A 10062-nucleotide genomic window follows, 5' to 3' on the forward strand; every position below is an offset into this window, starting at 1 on the left:
AGGTGACTGACTGAGAAGTATGGAGGTTAGATTTTGAGGTGAAAGTACAAGAATACCACTATCTTACCATTATTTCTTTCATTGTATTTTGCATGAAATTAAATTAAATACCATCATAGGATATAGTAAATGAGAAAAATATTTGATAGGGAGCTTTTCCTCTTGAATGGCGTTTATGTAGATCGGATAGGTGACGTCGGTCGAGGCCAGGCGCATCGGTCAGGTGACGTCGGCTGAGGCCAGGCGACATCAGTCAAGGCATGGGCACATCGATCAGGCGACGTCTAACAAGGCTAGATGACATCGACCAAGTCATGCACGCATCAGACGAGCAACGTCGGCTGAAGTTAGGCAGCATTAGCTAAGGTCTGCGTGTATTGGACATGCAACGTCGATTGAAACCAGGCGACATCAGCTAAGCGACGTCGGACGAAGCCAAGCGATATCGGCCAAGGTTTGCGCGCATCAGACAAGGCCGACGCGAGGCGGCATCGGCTAAGGCCTGCGCATCAAACATGCACATGAGGCCAGGCGACATCGTTGGCACGTATTTAGATTAAATCGAGCTCCAATATTGATATGAAACATCAAATGAGGATTAAAAAAAGGAAGAAATTAAATTAAAAACTAGATTTAAACTAACAACATATCACATTAATATTGAAATTTGTTAATTTTATGGTGAACATCTTCAAAGTTCCCAATTTAGGGGTGTGCATTCGGTTTTTCAGTTTGATTTTCTACTATTCGGTTTGGTTTATTGGTTTTAGTTTTGAAAAAGAGTAACCCAATCTTAACCAAAATAATTATGGTTTGGTTTGGTTATTTAGTTATGTCAATAATTAGAAACATAATCAAAGTTATATTTACAATTATATATATATATATATATATATGAGAAGTAATAATATTAAATCTCTTAAATATACTTTCTAATAATAACAAGTAAAACATAAAGCACAATACTTAAAAGTATATCAATTATACAATTATAGATGTCCAAACATAAAATATAAAGTAAAACATAATGAAAGCCATTAACTAAAAAGTGACAAAACTGGTTTATATATATAATTCAATTTTTTCAGTTTTTATTTTTCTAAATTTGAAATCAAATCAAAAAATCAAACAAAGTAAATTATAAATCCAAAACCAGAACAAAAAACCAAAATACCAATCCAAATTAGAATTCGATTTGATTTTTTGATTTAATTCAAATAGGGCACACCCCTAATTTCCATACTATTATCATATTAGTAGGGGTGTTCATGGTTCGGTTTGGATCGGTTATTGGTTAAAACCAAATCCAAACCACAATTAATCGGTTTTTAAATTTCTAAAACCAAACCAAACCAAATCAAAAAAATAACCGTTGATTTGGTTATTGTTGGTTTGGTTCGGTTTGGTTCAATTTTTTTGGTTATTTCGGTTTGAAAGTATATAATTTTTTGAGGGCATATGCATCTCGATAGACACGAATTCATAGTACATAAACAATAAGAAAAGCTATTGTAAATTTTATTAAGCAATACTAGTCATAGAACAATTGAAACAAGACTAAAAAAACTCATTACTATGTTAGAAGACTTATATCTAAAAAGAGAAAGCAATGTATATATGTAGTGGAAAATCAATATTAGCAGAGTTGTCTTGGATAAATATAACATATTGAATCTTGCATGTTGTGACAACTGAGAATTTTTCCTAATAAACCCAAAAAAAAAAAAAAAAACAGTGCTCCAAATGTAAAAATCACTTAAATAATAAATTTTTTGTTGAGTTAGAATTAGGATTTTAATACTTGGGCTGAAATTTAAGTGTTGGGCTTAAGAAACTAATAAAGTTAAAGACTTAAGTTAATTAAAATTTAATAAAATATTTATATTTTATTTATAAATAATTATAAAATTTATATATATAATTTAACGGTTTGGTTGTGTTATTTTTGCGGATATTCTTTTGTAAAATCAAAATCAAACCAAATAGTATCGATTTTCAAAATTCAAAATCCAAACCTAACCAAATCCAACCAAATATCAGTTTGATTCGGATTGCAGTTCGGTTTGGTTGTTTAACCATAACCATGAACATCCCTAGTTATTATTAGGGGTGTTCATGGTTCGATTTGGATTGGTTATTGGTTAAAACCAAATCCAAACCACAATTAATCGGTTTTTAAATTTCTAAAACCAAATCAAAAAAATAATCGTCGGTTTGGTTATTGTTGGTTTGGTTCAGTTTGGTTCAATATTTTTGGTTATTTCGGTTTGAAAGTATAGGCATATACATCTCGATAGACACGAATTCATAGTACATAAACAATAAGAAAAACTATTGTAAATTTTATTAAGCAATACTAGTCATAGAACAATTGAAACATGACTAAACAAACTCATTATCATGTTAGAAGATTTATATCTAAAAAGAGAAAGCAATGTATATATGTAGTGGAAAATCAATATTAGCAGAGTTGTCTTAGATAAATATAACATATTGAATCTTGCATGTTGTGACAACTGAGAATTTTTCCTAATAAACCAAAAAAAAAAAAAATCAGTGCTCCAAATGTAAAAATCACTTAAATAATAAATTTTTGGTTGAGTTAGAATTAGGATTTTAATACTTGGGCTGAAATTTAAGTGTTGGGCTTAAGAAAAAAATAAAGTTAAAGACTTAAGTTAATTAAAATTTAATAAAATATTTATATTTTATTTATAAATAATTATAAAATTTATATATATAATTTAACGATTCGGTTTGGTTATTTTTGCGGATATTTTGTTGTAAAATCAAAACATCAAAACCAAACCAAATAGTATTGATTTTCAAAATTCAAAATCCAAACCTAACCAAATCCAATCAAATATCGGTTTGATTCGGATTGCGGTTCGGTTTGGTTGTTTAACCATAACCATGAACATCCCTAGTTATTATTAGGGGTGTTCATGATTCGATTTGGATTGGTTATTGGTTAAAATCAAATCCAAACCACAATTAATTGGTTTTTAAATTTCTAAAACCAAATCAAAAAAATAATCGTCAATTTGGTTATTGTTGGTTTGGTTCAGTTTGGTTCAATATTTTTGGTTATTTCGGTTTGAAAGTATATAATTTTTTGAGGGCATATGCATCTCGATAGACACGAATTCATAGTACATAAACAATAAGAAAAGCTATTGTAAATTTTATTAAGCAATACTAGTCATAGAACAATTGAAACAGGACTAAACAAACTCATTACCCTGTTAGAAGACTTATATCTAAAAAGAGAAAGCAATGTATTTATGTAGTGGAAAATCAATATTAGCAGAGTTGTCTTGGATAAATATATAACATATTGAATCTTTCATGTTGTGACAACTGAGAATTTTCCTAATAAACCAAAAAAAAAAAAATCAGTGCTCCAAATGTAAAAATCACTTAAATAATAAATTTTTGGTTGAGTTAGAATTAGGATTTTAATACTTGGGCTGAAATTTAAGTGTTGGGCTTAAGAAAATAATAAAGTTAAAGACTTAAGTTAATTAAAATTTAATAAAATATTTTATTTATAAATAATATATAAATAATTATAAAATTTATATGTATAATTTAACGGTTCGTTTTTGTTATTTTTGCGGATATTCTTTTGTAAAATCAAAACCAAACCAAATAGTATCGATTTTCAAAATTCAAAATCCAAACCTAACCAAATCCAACCAAATATCAATTTTTTAATCGGTTTGATTTGGATTGCGGTTTGGTTTGGTTGTTTAACCATAACGATGAACAACCCTACTATTATATATTAGAAAACAAATTATACAAAATTCGAAGAGAAAAAAAGGTTTCAACTCCTTAAACATTATGAACAGAAAGAGTATGATTAACTGAGTTAAATTATTCATTTATTACTATTATCTTTTAAACAATTTATAATTATATAATTTTAATAGTACAGTAAAAATAAAAATTGATTTGAGGTCTGTTCCCTTTAAGGAACCGCCCTCGTGGGTGTGTGACTTTGAATTGCGCCGACCGATCGGTGGAGGATGGTGAAATTACAAGATTGGGGTTTTCAGCAATAACTGTCTTAAAAGTAGTGCCAGTCAAGTGGGGTTCGGTCGTGTACTTTGTTTCGAGCCCACTAACTGAATATTTTCGTCTGATTAGATGGGTCCGGACATTAATAGGCCCAGAAGATTAAAAGCCCAGTATATCAAGGCCCTTGAAAAGACACTGGGCTTGAAGTGCAAACTTTACACATCCGTTTTTATAGGACATATTATAGTCTTATACCTAAGATACAAAATTGGGTGAAGGGTACAACTATCCGTTTTTGGAATCGCCATTTAATTTATAACTCGAAATCAAAATTTTATAAGTTTATCCACTTTGGGTACAACTTAAGATATTTGCATATGAAGATTGGCTAACTTCAGACTCTTTTTTTTTTTTTGTCTAAGGGAGGTCTTGAAAAGGTTAAATATCATATGTTCTCATCTAATGTTTGGTATGCCTAGACAAATGTCAAATATTTTTTACTGTAATTATGAACTTGACAAGGCTTAGTGACTTTGTCAAGACCTAACTTCAAATATTCTTTTACCAAAGATTATATTCATTGCATTTCACAATCTAGTATTTAACCCTTCATTATGTAACGGTCTAATTGATTGATACACAAATATAAGTGATTATTACATTTTTTATAATGAGTCGACAAGAACTCAGTCATTTCTCATCTATTCAGATGGAACTGACATATTGTCATGACTGAGGTTTGGTAGGTTCAGGCATTTTCACATGATGTCAAGAAATATATTTAGATAAATTTTAGGCATTTTCATATAAAGTTCAAATGAATAACTTTTTTTTAAAAAAAAATCGACATTAATAACATGATTCTAACACACAAATTTATCTCAACAGTTTAAATTTAAAATATAAGTTTCATATATCATAGAAAACATGCTTCAATTATCAATTTACTAAAATAATACTTAGTAACAAATCTAACCTAACTTATTTTGCAATAATAGAAGTTTGCTACTCCATTATTTTTAAACTTTTTTTTCAACTGCATCCATTTGTTTTAAAGTTTTTTAACCATCATAAATTTATTGTTTTGATTAAAACAAAATAAAATTAATTTAAATCCGAGATTAATAAAAAAACATAATTGTTCATTATATTTTTATACTTCCATTGATCTATATTATTATATGTTTTTTTTATATTATTAAGATGATATTATTTTTTTATTATTTAAATAAATAAATTTTACATAACCAAAAAATTATATAATTAAATAAATAAAAATAAAAAATAACATATAATATTATCGATCGGAGATAAGTATTAAACAAAAATCACTTTTGATGCATATTCGAGAAGACTTGTCAACTTAAACGAATCAAATAGACTCTCCAAAGCTAAATCAAACAACCTTCAAATCTTCATTTTAAATTATTATTCCACCACGTGATAGGTAATTGAATACAAGATGACAAAAATAAAATATTACAAATAATCAATCGATAATTATAAGTAACAATGAAGAGGTTTTTTGTAATAATAAAATAACTTGCATAGGTATTTAGTACGTGTATATATTCTAGCTAAATAGTGGTTTAATTAATAATTAGCTCTATAATTATCATATGATGCTAACTTAGTCATTAATAATTGTGATTATTAGAGGGTTGAGAAATTTGTTGAATAATTTGAGTGAACATGGCTTTGTTTTCTTGATGAAGAAGAAGAGCTCTTTTGCGCAACTTTTCATTCTCTTCAATAATGATTTTGTTCTCTTTGTAGAGCTTCAAGTTCTTCATCTTCATTAGTTTCTTCAATTTCCTTAACTTTGCCCTTTTCTTTGCTTCATTCGACAATCTTTCACCATTCCTACATGACATATTACAAATCAATTGAAAATCAAATATCAAAATAATGAGATTAATGCAATTTAATTATAACTAGTTATAGCTATATATTGCTATTACTCTATTAACTATCATATTTGCTACTAAGAGCTATCTATTATCTTAAGCCAACTTAACCTGATGCATGTTTTTGCAAGACTTAACTAATTTATGGCATGTTATTAGTACTTATTGAAGGAAATTGGACATGTGGATCAACTCGATCGGATTCATATTAATAAATAAATAATATACGATTATTATTATATCTTTTTTTTATTAATTAAAGGAAAGAGATGCAACTATTTGAAAAATTGTGTTGCTTTAGAATTTTAAAAGGGTTCTCATAGGAGAAACCAGCGTATCTTTTCATTCTCTCTGAATATAAACGAACAGAAAAAACTTTTTCTCCTTCTTCCTTCTCCAATTCCTATGAAGTTCGAGTGAAAGATTTTTTCTCCGAAAAGCAAATAACTATAACAAGTATGCAATTATATAGACTGAGACTTTATATAATGTAATTCATATTTGTATGTGATTACACTGTTAGACTAGTGAAATAAATTTAATGATCTTACAAACTCTGTATTTTATTAGATTCTTCACTAATTTTAACAATTTAATGTGATAATGCAAATTAAAACAACTAGCTATATACTAACCTTGTTCTTAGCTTGAGCACATGTATCTTGGTTGTTGTTTTAGATGTTTGTGGCATGTGGACTAGGTCAGTGTAACATGAAGATTGAAATGACTCTAAATGATTTGAAGCTGCATGACACATTTTGATCTTTCACTAAAATGGTAAACAAAAAGATAGGAAAAATTAAGTAGATTAATTATAATCAAGATTGAGCTTAGAAAAAAGGTGCAAGAGGATGGTTAACTTATAGTGATGAGGGGAAAAGAGTTAATAATTTGAGAAGAAGAGAGGAAGAGGGAGAGTAGTACATATTTTTCCAAAGCAATGATGACACAAGGTCCTCATGATTACAAAAGGCCAACAAAGTAGCCAAACCATATCTCAAGAAGAAGAAAGAAAATAAGGAAAGAAAGAAAGAAAGAGTAATACAAATAGAATTACTTCAAATGTTTCTTTGGAATTTTCTATAATTGTCTCAATCTAAGAGGAAAAGAACTAAATGTTAATTGTATCACTACACTTAAACGTTTAGCGGCAATAATATAATTATTGTTATATTATATTTAGAAACAATTTAGTATTCTATATAAATGTTGTTAAAATTTCTAACAACTTTTAATATAATGACATTAACTCTATGCAGTTAAATATTTTTACGACAATAAATATTACAAAAAAATAAAAATTTATTGTCACTAAATATCTCTTTTATTGTAATGCTTGTATGCTTATACTATTGAGATTTCTCTAAATATCTATCTTGTTGTAATGCTTATATGCTCAAATGATTGAGATTTCTCTATTTTAAGTTAATAATCTATTATCTTCTTCATGGACCTATCTAGCAAAAAAATGAAATTAGTCGAATCATTCTAATTTAGAGAGAAAAATGACAGAAATATAATCTCTTACGTTTGAAAATAGATTCAAAGTAATCCTTTAAATATAGTACTACTAAAGAATTTTGATTCTTTATATTTTGTCAGATAAACACATTTGATTTTTTTCAAATACTAACAAATTATGTGTTAAATTTTAAGAAAACGTGAAAAGAAATAATTTAACAAAAGAACACTAAAAAAATGTACCCTCAATTCTAGAAATCATAATCCAGAGAACTGTACCAAACACAAAATAAAATTTTAAAAAATAGGCAAAGGTTGCACTACAAAAGAAGTGCACTAATCTCTAGAAAATAGATTTTAAAAAATAATTATTACTCCGTAGAAACTACAAAAACTGCATTTTTATTAATTTGAAGAAGACTAAAAATATTCACTTTTAATAAATTTAAAAGATCAAAATTGTTCAATTTTATATATAAGGTACTAATTTGAATCTATTTCAAACACAAAGAACCATTTTATTATTTTATCGAAACTTAGATATCATCAAATTGTGAAACAGAAAAAGAAAAATGCATTACTAGATAGTAGAGTACAACTTGGTGGTCACCTTTTTGAATTTTACTTCATTCCTCCTTTTAATATCATCATTACACTCCTTTAATTAGTCTCCTTCAATAAGTAGACCGTGGAAAAAGCTGAAACAAATGCATAATTTTCATCTTTTACTACCCCCCCCCCCTCCCTTCACCTTAAGTTAATATAAATAATTGTTCGTCAAAATAATAATTAATAAATATATATTTTTTAAATATGTATATTTGATATAAAATAATATTATATATATCTATTGTAATTTTGTTTAAATGATTAATCAAATGTGTAACTCGCTCAAAAAGAAAAAAGGATGCCTATGGAGTATAGTGGAATTTAACGAGTTGATGTAACGTTAGATTGAGGCAAAGGCTAGTTGTTTATTTGATCGAGGCATTCAAAGTCCAAAAGTTACATTGGGTTGTGGAAGTCATTGCAAATTAGTGATTGATTACAAAGGATAAAATATTTAATTGATGAAGATACGAAGAAGGGGTCCAAAATACAACACTTTTTATTGATTATAAAAAATAATGCCCAATAAATTGCCTTGATTAAAGTTGGATTAAGTTGTTAAAGATTTTTTTTGGATTTAATTCCATTTACTAGTCAAAAATTTAATTTGACTAATGATTATAAGACAAATAAGCTGACAACTTTCACAAATAAGTTAAATTTTATGTTTGTAATCAGACAAGAAACAGTTAAGATTACCAAGCATTTTCACATTGTTTTTCAAGGATTGAACTTAGCTTCCTGGTTTTGTAAAAAATGAAGGAAAGCTATATTAATTAAAGTAAATGGACTCACTTAAATGGTCATCCAACTATAGCAAAAAATCTATCTACAAAATCATTCAAGCTAAACTAATTAATCTACAAACAGAGGCGTATCTAAGGAGGTCACCGGGTTCACGTGAGCCCATGATTCCCTCCCGAGATCATATAAAGTAGTGTTATATTTTTAAAAAAATATTGAAATACAAATGTTTGAACCCACACTTGAAGTATCACATAGTGCGATTCTGACTGAGTGCACCTCTCACCGCGAGGTTAGAAATTTGAATTTTATATTTATCTTGTTTTATTTTTCTTTTTAAAATTAGATAACACTTCTCTAAGTGGTAATTGGTATATATATATACACACATATATATAAGAATTAATTTTAGACCTATAATTTTAAAATTTTAACTGTTTTCAATAGTAAAATTCTAAATGTCGAACCAAACAAATTTATATCATAGATCAACATTTTTATAACAGTGCACCCATCATCTCAAAATCCTGGATACGCCTCTGTCTATAAAGTCATTACTGTTATTAAGCTATAAAGAATAATACATAACCATCTCTTCAAGTTTGATTTCGTAACACTTACTTCCTTTTTGTTCTGTTGTTGTTATACTTCTAGTTGATGAATTGTTTCTTTTTTCTTTGTTTTTTTTTTATGAAAAGAAGTTTGAATACAAAAGGACAGGTGAAGCAAGTTCCAAGTGCATGTGAATGAGGGTGGTGGAGAGTCAAAAGGAGCCAAAATTGGACTCTATCTACTTCTACATTACCATCATTAAACCCACATCTTTTTTCTTTCTCTTGGAGTCTTGTTCATCATTATGGGAGGAAGAAGAAGATTGTGGACTTGTGGTGTTTATCCAATTACTACGTGTGGACAATTCAAATGGTCCCTTAATTCAACTTATTAGCTGTTGCTGCTATCACTATTAACTCTCTTTCATATACATGGTAATAATTATTTTATTTTATTCTTTAGTGGCGTAATTTGAATGTTGACCCAATGAACAAGGCCATATGAACTTTGAAGACAATGATGAACCCTCGTGAAAAAATAGTTAGCCAAACAATTTAGGTATGGGAAAAGACACCCATTTTAAGATTTCGAATTTTGATAGTTAATTATAGCTTCTTCTGTTTTTGGCCTGCATCATGTTAGGTTTCAAGGACCAAGATGCCTAATTCTATTGAAACAGTTTTTAAATCATTATTTCACATGTACAGTATTCCACAGTATGCGTTCAAGTACTACCCTTTGATTTCACATGTTTAGCTTCCACAAA

The 10062-nt window shown here is 28.2% G+C and overlaps 1 protein-coding gene across 1 annotated transcript in view; it reads right to left on the minus strand.

Moving 5' to 3' along the window:
* LOC125815425 (uncharacterized) overlaps positions 1-10062 on the minus strand; it is a 188330-nt gene that overhangs the window by 115234 nt on the left and 63034 nt on the right. The window lies entirely within an intron of this gene.

The sequence above is a fragment of the Solanum verrucosum genome, unplaced genomic scaffold (assembly GCF_900185275.1).
Source record: "Solanum verrucosum unplaced genomic scaffold, falcon-dt-bn FXZP01000261.1, whole genome shotgun sequence".
Classification (NCBI taxonomy): Eukaryota; Viridiplantae; Streptophyta; class Magnoliopsida; order Solanales; family Solanaceae; genus Solanum; species Solanum verrucosum.